Below are 19,846 nucleotides of genomic sequence, written 5' to 3' on the forward strand. Positions count from 1 at the left end.
TTTCTCCAGAAATCCCATGTTTCTCTATATTCCCTAAGCTTTCATGCACTGAGAGCACAACATACTTCAAGCTCAGTTTACAGGCGATTGAATAGAACAAGGTGCAAAGAGTAAAATGCCGCAGCAACAACATGAAAGTTACAGTTCTGAGGATGTTCACACGGCAGCACATTTCTCCTCCTCTCATTCATTTATCCCTCTACAAGTTTCCCTCAGTCTTTTGATGTTGCAGATCAGAACAGTCTTAGACGCAAAGTTGGTAGGATTGCTTGTGTAATCTGTTGCTTACCAGATTGAGCTTCCATAGCAGAATGCTGTGACGCTGATAAACTTAACCCAGGAGGTTTTAGGAATGGTATCAGTTCTGTTCAGGTACAGTATTATAGAGGATCACTCCTACTGGATTTGGAGAGGGAGTAACTATGTTGGAAATATTATAAGGTACTCAGACGAGGTAGCAGAATTGGGTCCATAAAGCATTAGGAATAAACCCAAAAGTGCAGCTCTTAGGCCTGATTCCAAACCCATGTCTGGATAAGGAGGGACTTGAAAGAATGGCTGTCAACAAAGAGGACGAGTGACCATGTTGCTGATATCTATCTTATCTATCTATCTGCAAGGAAAGGGTAAGGGGCCTATGGAGAGGAGACAGGCATTGGTTTGGAATTGGGTCTTTGCATGTGGGAATGGAGACAGGTGTCTTGCAGGCCATGGTCCCAGATATACATTGGTATTGGAGTGGAGAAATGGTTGAGTAGGTTGAGAGACATGGAGAGAAAGAATGAAAGGAGAGGAAGGAAAGGAGAAGGGAGGTTATTTGTCCCTGACGGTATCTTTGACTGGGAGACAGTTGATACCCAGATGAAGATGGCGAGATAAAGAGAGATGGAAAATTGAGAGAGAGGGGGAAGGATAGAATATCCGTTCCACTGCTCCCTATGATGGAAAGATGGCAGCGATAGTCGAAGAGGGAGAGGAGGGAAGAAAAGAAGGAAGGAGGGGAAGCAGAGGACAAGAGGAGAGGCTATCAGTTCCCCCAAAGTCTTTGTTGAAGAGATATTCGAGGAGGAGAGGGGGGAGAGAGAGGCAGGAGGAGAGAGGAAGGGAGAGAGGGCTCTCTGTTTCTGTGGAGGTCCATCATTTTGTATGAGGATCACAGTCGACCTGCAGAGACATCATCTACCTCCCACCAGGCAGGGGCTCAGAGAGAGAGAGAGAGAGCGAGCGAGGCAGAGGATGAATACTCAGTCATCAAGAGGAGCAGAGAGAGAGAAGATGAGAGATATGGATACAGAGATACAGACACAGTAGCAGAAGTAATACTCCACTACGGAGACAGAGAGACAGAAAAATATCATTGAGAAGTAAACGAGAAAGGAGCAAGAGCGACTTTAGACTTAACAGGGTTATAATAACCCCCTGCAGTTTAAGTCAATGTCTGCTCCAGTGCGTTTTTATCAATAAAAGTCTGTTAACGTTTTGCATTGGTGGCATCTCAATTGGGGAGTCTCAATCCACTATGTCCGCCGATGACGGCCGTTGGCCTGTGCAATGGCTGGGAGCTGCAGTAGAGTGGTTATTGTGAGACGAGTGATTTCTGTCACACACAAAAAGAAAAGAACGGTTTGAGCTACAAAACTATTATGTCTCCATTCTGAAAAACGTAGACTCTCACAAACACTCACTGTTGTCGGTTTTGCTCTTTGCCAACCCAAGGACGCCCATGTCCCAACTCCATACAAAATCACTGGAGATGAATAGGGGTTATTCCACATAAAAGAATAAGGGTTATTCCACATAAAGATTGTCCCTGATGTTTTCCTGAGCTTTCCTCGTAGAGAATGATTTGTATCTGTCCCATTATGGTCTCTGTGAGGGCACGGGAGGCGCCAATGGGGCCATCTCCACTTTGAAGTAGTCCATTTTCTTCTTCTACTACTACTATTGGTATACAAACTGAAAGGGTGCGTACTGCCACCTGGAGTTTGTTGTTCGAACAGGTATGAAGCCAAGGTTGGCTATTTACTTTCCCCTGCAGTAATGTAATGTTTGCTCACAAGCATAATTCATTCGCTGATCTCTCCTGATGACCCGGATGAAATGAGATAATCCTAATTTCACCAAGTTTAAAATGATGAAAGTCTTCAATGGCGCTGCCCATGCTAAAATGGACTTGTAGGCCCTAGAGTCCTCTATCTATCTCTATGGCTTTCCTATATCTCTCAGATGCATTTTTAGAACCTTCAAAACATACTTATTTTCTATTTTTTTGCCTTTTATTTGTTTGTTCTTCAATGTGTTTCTATGTACTAGTAGCAGTAATAATTTGTACGTTTTCTAACTACAGATGCCGTATCTTAATTTGAGTGAGGAAAGCAGATTTAAAAAGCAAAATAATCCTGAAAGCAAAATAATCCTGCAGCAACAGGAAATGTGAATTGTTATGTGGATTATAATTAATGGACATTTTTGTTAATACATTTTTCGTTAGGACAAATCATGTCTGATCCTTTTAAAGTGGAAATTACACATTTTAGAAGCCTTTTAAAACCTCAACTACACAAGTTTGCATTTCCTGCCATGCAGGAACAGAATGATCAAATTAAGATATGGCATCTGTACAGGGGTCCTAAAATACATCATCAAATAGCTAGATGGTCCATTTTATTAATATCCAAACAATTCCATATGTTAAGTTAGTAGATTTCTTATAAAAGGGTATTTGACCTACAGGGACTACTACTCACAAGCTTATTTACATGTGGGTTAATCAGACAATGTGGAGCCACCATGAACACGCGTGACTTCCATCGTTTTAAATGGCTGAATTATCATGCCTTAATGCATGCGTCCCTTTGGTTCTGGGATGAAGTGTGACACACAGCTGGGATCAGACTGAAGATGTTGCTGGGAGCATGTTCCAATGTTCCACTTGTCTGCTAGGGTTCGTCTCGTGTCTGGCCCTCAGCCAGCCAACCCCCCCCCCCCCCCCCCCAATGTCACATCGCACAAACGTTTCCCTGAAGCAGCTTTCAGAAACAGCAAATTAGTCATACGCTCCCCCTGAAGCTACCCGCCTGTCGCAGCGACCCCTAACCACGCCACGTTGACAACAAGCCTCGCCTGTGTCTACGTCCATTTGCGCGTCTGCCTCGTGAGCATCTCTAGTGTCTACGAAGAAATAGCATTTGGTCAAGACGCTAAGTATGACAGAGACATCCAGGGCCGAGCGGAGCACTCACACACACAAACACTAAACCAAACACGCACACACACACACACACACACACACACACACACACACACACACACACACACACACACACACACACACACACACACACACACACACACACACACACAAACACTACACCAAACACGCACACACACACACACACACACACACACGCACTCACACACACAAACACTAAACCAACACACACACACACACACACACACTCACACACACAAACACTAAACCAAACATACACGCACGCACACACACACACACACACACACACACACACACACACACACACACAAACACTAAACCAAACATACACGCACGCAGACACACACACACACACACACACTCACACACACAAACACTAAACCAAACATACACGCACACACACACACACACACACACACACGCACTCACACACACAAACACTAAACCAAACACACACACACACACACACACACTCACACACACAAACACTAAACCAAACATACACGCACGCACACACACACACACACACACACACATACACACACACACACACTCATACACACACATACTCTCACAAACAAATACTCACACACAAAACACACACGGTGCTCTGCCAAGCTGTGCTGGGTGGATCAGGAGGCACGTGTAGCTGGCGCAGGGCTACTCCACGCGGGGCCTCTCCACAGACCCAGCCAGAATCCAGACAATGGCACAGAGAACCAGAGAGAGATCACAGCACAGGATCACTGCCGGGGAGATGGAGGGAAGAGAGGAGGATGGAGGGAAGAGAGGAGGATGGAGGGAAGAGAGGAGGATGGAGGGAAGAGATGAGGATGGAGGGAAGAGAGGAGGATGGAGGGAAGAGAGGAGGATGGAGGGAATGGGGAGTGGTCGAATGAGGGTGTCGTGTCACGTCTGCTCCCGCTCCCCCGGCGTGTGAGGGCGACAGGCTGCCCTGCATCATGCACTCCTTCCATCCATTACGGACACCTGCCTTCCCTCGTCACGCGTATCAACGATATTGGACTCACCTGGACTCATCATCTGTTTATTTCCTCCCCTATATTTGTCAGTTCCCTTGCTCTGTTCCCGGCTGCTGCATGAATTGTCTTTTGTTTGTGCTACCTGTTTGTTGACGCTGTTCCTGTCTCGTTCCATGTCCGTTATTTATTAAATGTTTTACTGCTTCATCTCCCCAGCATCATTCCATGTGACAGAGGGGTGCAGGGAGAGCGGGGGAGAAGGGAAAGAAGGAGAAGGGGAGGAGAGAAGGAGAGAAAAAGAGCAGCATTATCCATGCCACCTTTAGAAGGAGAGGGTAAAGGGAAAAGAAAAGACATGGAGAGAGAACAAGGGTGGAGGAGAGAGAACAAGGGATGCTCTACTCCTCCTCAGGGTCTGTTGTCAAGGCGTCATTGGCAAGACCTAAGCCACAAGGAAAGACCTGAGCCTACAAGGAAAGACCTGAGCCACAAGGAAAGACCTGAGCCACAAGGAAAGACCTGAGACACAAGGAAAGTCATGAGCCACAAGGAAAGACCTGAGCCACAAGGAAAGTCATGAGCCACAAGGAAAGACCTGAGCCACAAGGAAAGACCTGAGCCACAAGGAAAGACCTGAGCCACAAGGAAAGACCGGAGCCACAAGGAAAGACCTGAGCCACAAGGAAAGACCGGAGCCACAAGGAAAGTCATGAGCCACAAGGAAAGCCCTGAGCCACAAGGAAAGTCATGAGCTACAGGGAAAGACCTGAGCCACAAGGAAAGACCTAAGCCACAAGGAAAGACCTGAGCCACAAGGAAAGACCTGAGCCACAGGGAAAGACCTGAGCCACAGGGAAAGACCTGAGCCACAAGGAAAGACCTGAGCCACAAGGAAAGACCTGAGCCACAAGGAAAGACCTGAGCCACAAGGAAAGACCTGAGCCACAAGGAAAGACCTGAGCCACAAGGAAAGACCTGAGCCACAAGGAACGACCTGAGCCACAAGGAACGACCTGAGCCACAGGGAAAGTCATGAGACACAAGGAAAGACCTAAGCCACAAGGAAAGACCTGAGCCACAAGGAAAGACCTGAGCCACAGGGAAAGACCTGAGCCACAGGGAAAGACCTGAGCCACAAGGAAAGACCTGAGACACAAGGAAAGTCATGAGCCACAAGGAAAGTCATGAGCCACAAGGAACGACCTGAGCCACAAGGAAAGTCATGAGCCACAGGGAAAGACCTGAGCCACAGGGAAAGTCCTGAGACACAAGGAAAGTCATGAGCCACAAGGAACGACCTGAGCCACAAGGAAAGTCATGAGCCACAAGGAAAGACCTGAGCCACAAGGAAAGTCATGAGCCACAAGGAAAGACCTGAGCCACAAGGAAAGACCTGAGCCACAGGGAAAGACCTGAGACACAAGGAAAGACCTGAGCCACAGGGAAAGACCTGAGACACAAGGAAAGACCTGAGCCATAAGGAAAGACCTGAGACACACGGAAAGACCTGAGCCATAAGGAAAGACCTGAGACACAAGGAAAGACCTGAGACACAAGGAAAGACCTGAGCCTGACAAGGAAAGACCTGAGCCACAGGGGAAAGAGACCTGAGCCAAAGGGAAAGACCTGAGCCACAGGGAAAGACCTGAGCCACAAGGAAAGACCTGAGACACAAGGAAAGTCATGAGCCATAAGGAAAGTCATGAGCCACAAGGAAAGTTATGAGCCACAAGGAAAGTCATGAGCCACAAGGAACGACCTGAGCCACAAGGAAAGTCATGAGCCACAGGGAAAGACCTGAGCCACAGGGAAAGTCCTGAGACACAAGGAAAGTCATGAGCCACAAGGAACGACCTGAGCCACAAGGAAAGTCATGAGCCACAAGGAAAGACCTGAGCCACAAGGAAAGTCATGAGCCACAAGGAAAGACCTGGAAAGACCTGAGCCACAACCTGGAAAGACCACAAGGAAAGCCACAAGGAAAGGGAAAGACCTGAGCACAAGGAAACAGGAAAGACCTGAGACACAGGGAAAGACCTGAGCCATAAGGAAAGACCTGAGCCATAAGGAAAGACCTGAGCCATAAGGAAAGTCATGAGCCACAAGGAAAGTCATGAGCCACAAGGAAAGTCATGAGACACAAGGAACGACCTGAGACACAAGGAAAGTCATGAGCCACAAGGAAAGACCTGAGCCACACGGAAAGTCATGAGCCACAAGGAAAGACCTGAGCCACAAGGAAAGACCTGAGCCACAGGGAAAGACCTGAGCCACAGGGAAAGACCTGAGACACAAGGAAAGACCTGAGCCATAAGGAAAGACCTGAGCCATAAGGAAAGACCTGAGACATAAGGAAAGACCTGAGACACAAGGAAAGACCTGAGACACAAGGAAAGACCTGAGACACAGGGGAAGACCTGAGACACAGGGGAAGACCTGAGCCACAGGGAAAGACCTGAGACACAGGGAAAGACCTGAGCCACAGGGAAAGACCTGAGACACAAGGAAAGACCTGAGCCATAAGGAAAGACCTGAGACACACGGAAAGACCTGAGCCATAAGGAAAGACCTGAGACACAAGGAAAGACCTGAGACACAAGGAAAGACCTGAGCCTACAAGGAAAGACCTGAGCCACAGGGAAAGACCTGAGCCAAAGGGAAAGACCTGAGCCACAGGGAAAGACCTGAGCCACAAGGAAAGACCTGAGACACAAGGAAAGTCATGAGCCATAAGGAAAGTCATGAGCCACAAGGAAAGTTATGAGCCACAAGGAAAGTCATGAGCCACAAGGAACGACCTGAGCCACAAGGAAAGTCATGAGCCACAGGGAAAGACCTGAGCCACAGGGAAAGACCTGAGCCACAAGGAAAGTCATGAGCCACAAGGAACGACCTGAGCCACAAGGAAAGTCATGAGCCACAAGGAAAGACCTGAGCCACAAGGAAAGTCATGAGCCACAAGGAAAGACCTGAGCCACAAGGAAAGACCTGAGCCACAGGGAAAGACCTGAGACACAAGGAAAGACCTGAGCCATAAGGAAAGACCTGAGACACAAGGAAAGACCTGAGCCATAAGGAAAGACCTGAGACACAAGGAAGGACCTGAGACACAAGGAAAGACCTGAGACACAGGGGAAGGCCTGAGCCACAGGGAAAGACCTGAGCCAAAGGGAAAGACCTGAGCCACAGGGAATGACCTGAGCCACAAGGAAAGACCTGAGACACAAGGAAAGTCATGAGCCATAAGGAAAGTCATGAGCCACAAGGAAAGTCATGAGCCACAAGGAAAGTCATGAGCCACAAGGAACGACCTGAGCCACAAGGAAAGTCATGAGCCACAAGGAAAGTAATGAGCCACAGGGAAAGTCCTGAGACACAAGGAAAGTCATGAGCCACAAGGAACGACCTGAGCCACAAGGAAAGTCGTGAGCCACAAGGAAAGACCTGAGCCACAGGGAAAGACCTGAGACACAAGGAAAGACCTGAGCCATAAGGAAAGACCTGAGACACAAGGAAAGACCTGAGCCATAATGAAAGACCTGAGACACAAGGAAAGACCTGAGACACAGGGAAAGGCCTGAGCCACAGGGAAAGACCTGAGCCACAGGGAAAGACCTGAGCCACAGGGAAAGACCTGAGACACAAGGAAAGACCTGAGCCACAAGGAAAGACCTGAGCCACAAGGAAAGACCTGAGCCACAAGGAAAGTCATGAGCCACAAGGAAAGACCTGAGCCACAGGGAAAGTCCTGAGCCACAAGGAAAGAGAGGGAGAGACATGGGCAACGAGGTACAGGAAGAGAGGAAAGATAGAAAAGAGGCGAGAGAGGGATGGAGATGTACAGAAAGAGGGGAGGTAAGAAAGGAATGGAGATGTACTGGGATTGACACACACACACACTAAATCCATTTAGAAGCACACAAAGAAAGCAAATGAGGGGAAAACGGTTAAATAGTGGAATACCAGGTCACTGATACTGTGGCTAAGCTTTTTGATCTGCACACAGTGTGGAGGATTCTTGGAGAGAGTGTGACTTCCTGATTTCCTCTCACTCCATCTCCCCCTTCAGCCAGCCCCTCACACTGGCACTCACTCAATAAGACATTAGTTTGGGAGGATTATTTGATACCATTAGTCATGGATTTCCTTGTTTGGGCCACAAATTCATTCTTGGATGCACACTCACGCACACATACACATACACATACAGGCCGACAGACAGACAAACACACAGCACACACACACACATTGCTCCTTTATGCCCCTTTGCAGAAATGACGATCTATGTTGCTGTTCGAAATCTACCCAAACCTCATTTTCCTTTTATTTTTCTCCATCGAGAGAGAATCTATTTTCTCTGAGAAACGTGGACGTGCCCCTTAGTTGTGGCACGTGCAGACGTTTAATGTGTCTCCACAGCACCAGTGCACAGAGTGCGTCTGGATACTTTTTGAATGAAAAACTACTGCGCACAGTGGACTTCTGAATGTTCTGATTATTATTCTGTGGAATAAAGCAGAATTCAAAAAGCATATTAAAGATGATAATTGCGTCGTGTTGACTAAATCTGCATCCCAAATGGCACCCTATTCCCTTTATAGCCCTATGAGCCCCGGTCAAAAGTAATGCAATGTTGGGAATGGGGTGCCGTTTTGGGACGCATGATAAAACATAAGTAAATTGACTAAAACAGAGTGCCTAACCACACAATTTTATGGCCTAGTCAGTATTCACTCGCAGTTCTACAATATCTTACATTGCTTCATAGTGAATAAAGATGAAGCACTTCTCCCAATGGACAGGGAGTCATTGTGATTTAAAAGATAGCTGAACCCAAATCCCCCTTTAGACGTCTTATTGTATTTAAATCATAAACTAAGTCGCTTGTCAGTAAGCACTTAAACTAGAGATTACAGAATCACTGGCATCAATATGAAGCTTTTAGACAGACAGACAGACAGACAGACAGACAGACAGACAGACAGACAGACAGAGGCCTTGATATGGACCCAAGAGGGGGCTCAAACTGAAATCTCAAGACTAACGGATGTCAAATGCACTTGAAAAGGATCTACCGTTTTAATGTTGTACTTTATAACAGTAATTCTTCTGGTGATGGTGCTCCCCTGGGCTATTCAGCTTATCTTATGACAGGTGTGCACAACACAGGCCCTTAGGTTCCACAGTTGTGTTGGCTTTCGTCTCTGCTTGGTACTTGATGCTTCTGAACGGCTGTAGTGTGGACACACCTGGTTTAACTGGTAGAAATCAGTGTCAAGGATGAAAATCTGCAGGATTGCAGCACTCTGTGTACCCTTGTCTTATGGCTTCCATATTTCTGTTCATCTGTCTCAGTAAATATCTCCCCAAACACATCTCTATCAAACAGGTATGACCTACAACTGACAGCCAGTTTCAATTTTGTCTCAACCCATTTGTGGTCCTGTCTGTCTGTCTGTCTGTCTGTCTGTCTGTCTGTCTGTCTGTCTGTCTGTCTGTCTGTCTGTCTGTCTGTCTGTCTGTCTGTCTGTCTGTCTGTCTGTCTGTCTGTCTGTCTGTCTGTCTGTCTGTCTGTCTGTCTCTATCTATCTTTCTGTCTCTATCTATCTTTCTGTCTGTCTGTCTGTCTGTCTGTCTGTCTGTCTGTCTGTCTGTCTGTCTGTCTGTCTGTCTGTCTGTCTGATGGTCCTGTCTGTCTGTCTGATGGTCCTGTCTGTCTGTCTGATGGTCCTGTCTGATGTATATTGTGGATAAAGAGCTACCTCTCTAACAGAACACTGAGGTTGTTCTTTAATGGAAGCCTCTCCAACATAATCCAGGTAGAATCCAGGTAGGCCCCTTACTTTTTTCAATTTTTACTAACAACATGTCACTGGCTTTGAATACTACAGCGATTGAAATGACTGCAACACTTAACAGTTTGTTTCAGAATGTGTGGCAAGGAATAAGTTAGTGCTAAATATTTCAAAAACTAAAAGCATTGTATTTGGGACAAATTGTTCACTAAACCCTAAACCTCAACTAAATATTGTAATGAATAATGTGGAAATTGAGCAAGTTATGGTGACTACAACACTAGGTAAGATGGGGAAAAGTCTGTCCATAATAATGCGCTGCTCTGCCTTCTTGACAGCGCTATAAACAAGGCAGGTCCTACAGGCCCTAGTTTTGTCGCACCTAGGCTACTGTTCAGTCATGTGGTCAGGTGCCAGAAGGGGGGACTTAGGAAAATTGCAATTGGCTCAGAACAGGACAGCACGGCTGGCCCTTGGATATACTCAGAGAGCTAATATTAATAATATGCATGTCAATCTCCTGGCTCAAAGTGGAGGAGAGATTGACTTCATCACTACTGGTATTTGTGAAAGGTATTGACATGTTGAATGCACTGAGCTGTCTGTTTGAACTACTGGCAAAGCTCAGACACCCATGCATACCCCACAAGACATGTCACAGTCCCCAATTCAGCAGGGTAGCCTAGTGGTTACAGCGTTGGACTAGTAACCGGAAGGTTGCAAGTTCAAACTCCTGAGCTGACAAGGTACAAATCTGTCGTTCTGCCCCTGAATAGGCAGTTAACCCACTGTTCCTAGGCCATCATTGAAAATAAGAATTTGTTCTTAACTGACTTGCCTAGTTAAATAAAGGTGAAATACAAAAATTCCAGAACAGACTATGAGAGGCGCACAGTAAAACATAGAGCCATGACTACATGGAACTCCATTCCACATCAAGTAACTCATGCAAGCACTAAAATTTCATTTAAAAAAACTGATAAAAATAGATTTATGGAACAGCAGGGACCGTGAAGAGACACAGGCACAGACACAATAACATACGCACACGTACATATTGATTTTGTGTTGTAGATATGTGATAGTAGAGTAGTGGCCTGAGGGCACACACTTAATGTGTTGTGAAATCTGTTGTGAATATATTGTAATGTTTTTAAAATTGTATTACTGCCTTCATTTTGCTGTACCCTAGGAAGAGTAGCTCCTGCCTTGGCAGCAGCTAATGGGGATCTATAATAAATACAAATACAAAATGCATGCTGGGAGTGGCCCGCTGAGAGGACTCTTGGAGCCGAAAACACACACACGTCACGTGTACAGACACACAAACACACTCTCTCACTAACCCCCAACCGTGATGGGCAAGTTTGGAACAGTCTGTGAAATTAGCTTTATATAGCAGGCAGGGAGAATAAAGTTATCATAGACAGAGCTGCTTTCCCCTTTGGAGAGCGGCCCTGAAATAGTTTTGAAGATTGTTCTTTCTAAGATATCCAGCAGAGCTTCCCTATTATGCATTAATGTTCCAATATGGTCTCGTACAGTCTGTCGCTGTTGGAGAGACTTATAAAATAAAAACAACCAATTCCATACCAGCCATATATTTGTTCATGATTATGGATTGAATCACAGCTTGAGATATGCATAAATAAATGGAGGTTTCAGAGCGAATCGTACACACACTGTGGTTTCTGTACATCAAGTTAAAAGGATAATCCACTCAAAAAAATGTATTTAGGAATTATTTTGATTTAGTCCGATGTTGATACAGTCCCAAAATGCATGATCGCATGTCAGAGAAAAGATATATAACTTTCAAAAAGCAAATTGTAACTTGCCACATTATCATGATGATGCGTTTTTACACCATATGATTGAGTCTTTTCAATACCGGGGCGTTGACGAATCACAACGCGCCTTTTTGTGAATAACCGTTTCGGAACCATTTTTTCCAAATGTACTGTATCCATAGAAATAATGTGAGGGTAGAATGCAGGTGGCAGACCTCCAATATACCAGATCCATTTGAAACCATTTCCTCCCATTTAGTCTCTTGATAATCTGCAGAGATGTATTAAGGCATTAGTAGAACTGAGTCATCAAAAGGGGGTCAATAACAATCCCTATCTCATTGGCATCATCATATGTCTTCCCTATTGCCAGTCTGAAATAGATTACAGTGGTTTGTGAAAGTATTCACCCCATTGGCATTTTTCCTATTTTGTTGCCTTACAACCTGGAATTAAAATGGATTTTGGGGGGTTTGTGTCATTTGATTATTATTTTCCAGCATCATTTGCAAATAAATTCATTAAAAATCTACAATGTGTTTTTCTGGATTTTTTTTGTGTACCTATGATGAAAATTACAGGCCTCTTTCATCTTTTTAAGTGGGAGAACTTGCACAATTGGTGGCTGACTAAATACTTTTTTGCCCCACTGTATATACCGAGATCATGTGACACAGATTGCACACAGATTGACTTTATTTAACTAATTATGTGACTACTGAAGGTAATTGGTTGCACCAGATCATATTTAGGGGCTTCATAGCAAAGGGGGTGAATACATATGCACATATACATATGCACGCACCACTCGATTTTTGAATTTTTTTAAACAAGTAATTTTTTCCATTTCACTTCACCAATTTGGACTATTTTGTGTATGCCCATTACATGAAATCCTAATAAAAATCCATTAAATTACAGGTTGTAATGCAACAAAATAGGAAAAACGCCAAGGGGGACGGATACTTTTGCATAGTCAAAATGATAGTCAAAATGATGATAATAAGAAAATGTCTTTATATAGATTTGTCAGGCTTCAGAGTAATCATCTGTGGATAATAATATGACAGACACTCATCTCTCTGCACACCTCTTCATCTGTTAGGGACTGATAATCTCTTATCGCCTGGATATTTAATCTCTTATCGCCTGGATATTTAGTCTTTTACGTACCAAGTCTTCTGATTACGTTGTGTGATAATCTGTTTTGATCATTTTAGCGATTCAAGTTTCTGATCATCTGAGATATATTCGGATGATGTAATCTGTGATGGTAAACTGTGTTGGTAATCTGAGATTATAATCTGTGTGTTCCTGCAGGGCTGAAGATCCGGGAAGTGATGATCAACGTGTCCCGTCAGCAGGTGGAGGACTTCCATGGCCCTGAGGACTACTGGTGTCTGTGTGTGGCCTGGAGCCACCTGGGCACCTCCAAGAGCCGCAAAGCCACCGTACGCATCGCCTGTGAGTAGCAGAACTATACCAACGGGAGGGGGGGTAGCAGAACTATACCGACGGGAGGGGGGGTAGCAGAACTATACCAACGGGAGAGGGGGGGTAGTATCCGTACGCATCGCCTGTGAGTAGCAGAACTATACCAATGGGAGGGGGTAGTATCCGTACGCATACCGCCTGTGAGTAGCAGAACTATACCAACGGGGGGTAGTATCCGTACGCATCGCCTGTGGGTAGCAGAACTATACCAACGGGAGGGGGGTAGTATCCGTACGCACGCCTGTGAGTAGCAGAACTATACCAACAGGAGGGGGGTAGTATCCGTACGCATCGCCTGTGAGTAGCAGAACTATACCAACGTGAGGGGAGGGGGGTAGCAGAACTATACCAACGGGAGGGGGGTAGCAGAACTATACCAACGGGAGGGGGTAGTATCCGTACGCATCGCCTGTGAGTAGCAGAACTATACCAACGGGGCGGGGGTAGTATCCGTACGCATCGCCTGTGGGTAGCAGAACTATACCAACGGGAGGGAGGGGGTAGTATCCGTACGCACGCCTGTGAGTAGCAGAACTATACCAACGGGGGGTAGTATCCGTACGCATCGCCTGTGAGTAGCAGAACTATACCAACGGGGGGGGGGTAGTATCCGTACGCATCGCCTGTGAGTAGCAGAACTATACCAACGGGGGGTAGTATCCGTACGCATCGCCTGTGAGTAGCAGAACTATACCAACGGGAGGGGAGGGGGTAGTATCCGTACGCATCGCCTGTGAGTAGCAGAACTATACCAACGGGGGGGGGTAGCAGAACTATACCAACGGGAGGGGGGTAGCATCCGTACGCATCGCCTGTGAGTAGCAGAACTATACCAACGGGAGGGGGTAGCAGAACTATACCAACGGGAGGGGGTAGCAGAACTATACCAACGGGAGGGGGGTAGTATCCGTACGCATCACCTGTGAGTAGCAGAACTATACCAACGAGGGGGTAGTATCCGTACACATCGCCTGTGAGTAGCAGAACTATACCAACGGGAGGGGAGGGGGTAGCAGAACTATACCAACGGGAGGGGGTAGTATCCGTACGCATCACCTGTGAGTAGCAGAACTATACCAACGGGGGGGGTACACATCGCCTGTGAGTAGCAGAACTATACCAACGGGGGGAGGGGGTAGTAGAAGAACTATACCTGGGGGTAGCAGAACTATAACAACGGGAGGGGGGGTATACGCATCACCTGTGAGTAGAAGAACTATACCAACGGGGGGGGTAGTATCCGTACGCATCGCCTGTGAGTAGCAGAACTATACCAACGGGAGGGGAGGGGGTAGTAGAAGAACTAGACCAACGGGGGGTAGCAGAACTATACCAACGGGAGGGGGGTAGCATATACGCATCGCCTGTGAGTAGCAGAACTATACCAACGGGGGGTAGTATCCGTACGCATCGCCTGTGAGTAGCAGAACTATACCAACGGGAGGGGAGGGGGTAGCAGAACTATACCAACGGGGGGGTAGTATCCGTACGCATCACCTGTGAGTAGCAGAACTATACCAACGGGGGGGTAGTATCCGTACACATCGCCTGTGAGTAGCAGAACTATACCAACGGGGGGAGGGGGTAGCAGAACTATACCAACGGGGGGGGGGTAGTATCCGTACGCACGCCTGTGAGTAGTAGAACTATACCAACGGGGGGGGGGGTAGTATCCGTACGCACGCCTGTGAGTAGCAGAACTATACCAACGGGAGGGGAGGGGGGTAGAAGAACTATACAACGGGGGGGTAGCAGAACTATACCAACGGGAGGGGGGGGTAGCAGAACTATACCAACGGGAGGTGGGGGGTAGTATCCGTACGCATCGCCTGTGAGTAGCAGAACTATACCAACGGGGGGGAGGGGGTAGCAGAACTATACCAACGGGAGGGGGGTAGCAGAACTATACCAACGGGAGGGGGGGTAGTATCCGTACGCATCACCTGTGAGTAGCAGAACTATACCAACGGGGGGGGGTAGTATCCGTACACATCGCCTGTGAGTAGCAGAACTATACCAACGGGAGGGGGGTAGCAGAACTATACCAACGGGAGGGGGGTAGTATCCGTACGCACGCCTGTGAGTAGCAGAACCAATTTGTACCAACTGGATAAGAGCGTCTGCTAAATGACTTAAATGTAAATGTAAATGTAACTATACCAACGGGGGGGTAGTATCCGTACGCATCGCCTGTGAGTAGCAGAACTATACCAATGGGAGGGGGGGTAGTATCCGGCACGCCTGTGAGTAGCAGAACTATACCAACGGGAGGGGGGTAGTATCCGTAGACGCATCACCTGTGAGTAGCAGAACTATACCAACGGGAGGGGGGGGTAGTAGAAGAACTATACCAACGGGGGTAGCAGAACTATAACAACGGGAGGGGAGGTAGTATCCGTACGCATCACCTGTGAGTAGAAGAACTATACCAACGGGGGGTAGTAGAAGAACTATACCAACGGGGGGTAGTATCCGTACGCATCGCCTGTGAGTAGCAGAACTATACAAACGGGAGGGGGGGGGGGTATCCGACGCATCGCCTGTGAGTAGCAGAACTATACCAACGGGAGGGGGGGTAGTATCCGTACGCATCGCCTGTGAGTAGCAGAACTATACAAACGGGGGTGGGGGGGAGGGGGGTATCTGTACGCATCGCCTGTGAGTAGCAGAACTATACCAACGGGAGGGGAGGGGGGGGTAGTATCCGTACGCATCGCCTGTGAGTAGCAGAACTATACCAACGGGAGGGGGGGGTAGTATCCGTACGCATCGCCTGTGAGTAGCAGAACTATACCAACGGGAGGGGAGGGGGGGTAGCAGAACTCTACCAACGGGAGGGGGGTAGTATCCGTACGCATCGCCTGTGAGTAGCAGAACTATACCAACGGGAGGGGGGGGTAGCAGAACTATACCAACGGGAGGGGAGGGGTAGTATCCGACGCATCGCCTGTGAGTAGCAGAACTATACCAACGGGAGGGGAGGGGGGTAGCAGAACTATACCAACGGGAGGGGGGTAGTATCCGTACGCATCGCCTGTGAGTAGCAGAACTATACCAACGGGAGGGGAGTGGGGGTAGCAGAACTATACCAACGGTAGAAAGGGGTAGTATCCGTGACGCATCACCTGTGAGTAGCAGAACTATACCAACGGAGGGGGGTAGTATCCGTACGCATTGCCTGTGAGTAGCAGAACTATACCAACGGGGGGGGGTAGTATCCGGCATCGCCTGTGAGTAGCAGAACTATACCAACAGGAGGGGGGTAGCAGAACTATACCAACGGGAGGGGGTAGTATCCGTACGCATCGCCTGTGAGTAGCAGAACTATACCAACGGGAGGGGGGTAGTATCCGTACGCACGCCTGTGAGTAGCAGAACTATACCAACGGGAGGGGGTAGTATCCGTATGCATCGCCTGTGAGTAGCAGAACTATACCAACGGGAGGGGGTAGCAGAACTATACCAACGGGAGGGGAGTTAGCAGAACTATACCAACGGGAGGGGGTAGTATCCGTACGCATCACCTGTGAGTAGCAGAACTATACCAACGGGGGGGTAGTATCCGTACGCACGCCTGTGAGTAGCAGAACTATACCAACGGGAGGGGGTAGTATCCGCACGCATCGCCTGTGAGTAGCAGAACTATACCAACGGGAGGGGGGTAGTATCCGTATGCATCGCCTGTGAGTAGCAGAACTATACCAACGGGAGGGGGTAGCAGAACTATACCCGTGAGGGGAGGGGGTTAGCAGAACTATACCAACGGGAGGGAGTAGCAGAACTATACCAACGGGAGGGGGGTAGTATCCGTACGCATCGCCTGTGAGTAGCAGAACTATACCAACGGGAGGGGAGGGGTAGCAGGGAGGGGGTAGTATCCGTACGCACGCCTGTGAGTAGCAGAACTATACCAACGGGGGGGGTAGTATCCGTACGCATCGCCTGTGAGTAGCAGAACTATACCAACGGGAGGGGGGGGTAGTATCCGTACGCATCGCCTGTGAGTAGCAGAACTATACCAACGGGGGGTAGTATCCGTACGCATCGCCTGTGAGTAGTAGAACTATACCAACGGGGGGTGGGGGTAGTATCCGTACGCATCGCCTGTGAGTAGCAGAACTATACCAACGGGAGGGGGGGGGGTAGTAGAAGAACTATACCAACGGGGGGTAGCAGAACTATACCAACGGGGGGGGTAGCAGAACTATACCAACGGGAGGGGGGGGTAGTATCCGTACGCATCGCCTGTGAGTAGCAGAACTATACCAACGGGAGGGGAGGGGGGTAGCAGAACTATACCAACGGGAGGGGGTAGCAGAACTATACCAACGGGAGGGGGGTAGTATCCGTACGCATCACCTGTGAGTAGCAGAACTATACCAACGGGGGGGGTAGTATCCGTACACATCGCCTGTGAGTAGCAGAACTATACCAACGGGAGGGGGGTAGCAGAACTATACCAACGGGAGGGGGTAGTATCCGTACGCATCGCCTGTGAGTAGCAGTACCAATTTGTAAGTCGCTCTGGATAAGAGCGTCTGCTAAATGACTTAAATGTAAATGTAAATGTAACTATACCAACGGGGGGGTGTGATCGCCTGTGAGTAGCAGAACTATACCAATGGGAGGGGGTAGTATCCGACGCATCGCCTGTGAGTAGCAGAACTATACCAACGGGAGGGGGTAGTATCCGAACGCACGCCTGTGAGTAGCAGAACTATACCAACGGGAGGAGGGGGGGTAGTAGAAGAACTATACCAACGGGAGGGGGGTAGCAGAACTATAACAACGCCTAGGGGGAGGTTAGCAGAACTATACCAACGGGAGGGGGGGTAGTATCCGTATGCATCGCCTGTGAGTAGCAGAACTATACCAACGGGAGGGGGGTAGCAGAACTATACCAACGGGAGGGGGTTAGCAGAACTATACCAACGGGAGGGGGGGTAGTATCCGTACGCATCACCTGTGAGTAGCAGAACTATACCAATGGGGGGGTAGCATCCGTACGCATCGCCTGTGAGTAGCAGAACTATACCAACGGGGGGTACTATCCGTACGCATTGCCTGTGAGTAGCAGAACTATACCAACGGGAGGGGGTAGTATCCGTACGCATCGCCTGTGAGTAGCAGAACTATACCAACGGGAGGGGGGGGTAGTATCCGTACGCATCGCCTGTGAGTAGCTGAACTATACCAACGGGAGGGAGGGGGTAGTATCCGTACGCATCGCCTGTGAGTAGCAGAACTATACCAACGGGGGGGTGGTAGTATCCGTACGCATCGCCTGTGAGTAGCAGAACTATACCAACGGGGTGGGGGGGTGGTAGTATCCGTACGCATCGCCTGTGAGTAGCAGAACTATACCAACGGGAGGGAGGGGGGGTAGTATCCGTACGCACGCCTGTGAGTAGCAGAACTATACCAATGGGAGGGGGGGGTAGTATCCGTACGCATCGCCTGTGAGTAGCAGGGGGGGGTAGTATCCGTACGCATCGCCTGTGAGTAGCAGAACTATACCAACGGGAGGGGGTAGTATCCGTACGCATCGCCTGTGAGTAGCAGAACTATACCAACGGGAGGGGGTAGCAGAACTATACCAACGGGAGGGGGGGTAGTATCCGTACGCATCGCCTGTGAGTAGCAGAACTATACCAACGGGAGGGGGTGTAGTATCCGTACGCATTGCCTGTGAGTAGCAGAACTATACAAACGGGAGGGGGGTAGTATCCGTACGCATCGCCTGTGAGTAGCAGAACTATACCAACAGGAGGGGGGTAGTATCCGTACGCATCGCCTGTGAGTAGCAGAACTATACCAACGGGGGGGTGGTAGTATCCATACGCATCGCCTGTGAGTAGCAGAACTATACCAACGGGAGGGGGGGTAGTATCCGTACGCATTGCCTGTGAGTAGCAGAACTATACCAACGGGAGGGGGGTCGTATCCGTACGCATCACCTGTGAGTAGCAGAACTATACCAACGGGAGGGGAGGGGGTGGGGGGTAGCAGAACTATACCAACGGGAGGAGGGGGTAGTAGCATAACTATACCAAGGGGAGGGGGGTCAGTATCCGTACGCATCCCCTGTGAGTAGCAGAACTATACCAACGGGAGGGGGTAGCAGAACCATACGCATCACCTGGGGGGGTAGCAGAACTATACCAACGGGAGGGAGGGGGGGTAGTATCCGGCATCACCTGGGCGGGGAGGGTGAGTAGCAGAACTATACCAACGGGAGGGGGGTAGTATCCACGCATCACCTGTGAGTAGCAGAACTATACCAACGGGAGGGGAGGGGGGGGGGTAGCAGAACCATACCAATGGGGGGGGGGGAGTAGCAGAACTATACCAACGGGAGGGGAGGGGGTAGTATCCGTACGCATCACCTGTGAGTAGCAGAACTATACCAACGGGAGGGGGGTAGTATCCGTACGCATCGCCTGTGAGTAGCAGAACTATACCAACGGGAGGGGGGTAGTATCCGACGCATTGCCTGTGAGTAGCAGAACTATACCAACGGGAGGGGGGTAGGGCCTGTGAGTAGCAGAACTA

The 19,846-nt window shown here is 48.6% G+C and overlaps 1 pseudogene; it reads left to right on the forward strand.

The window, feature by feature from the left end:
• Positions 1 to 19,846, forward strand: part of LOC115146884 (netrin receptor UNC5D-like) — a 349,654-nt pseudogene that overhangs the window by 214,683 nt on the left and 115,125 nt on the right.

This window comes from Oncorhynchus nerka, linkage group LG19 (genome assembly GCF_034236695.1).
Source record: "Oncorhynchus nerka isolate Pitt River linkage group LG19, Oner_Uvic_2.0, whole genome shotgun sequence".
Taxonomy (NCBI): Eukaryota; Metazoa; Chordata; class Actinopteri; order Salmoniformes; family Salmonidae; genus Oncorhynchus; species Oncorhynchus nerka.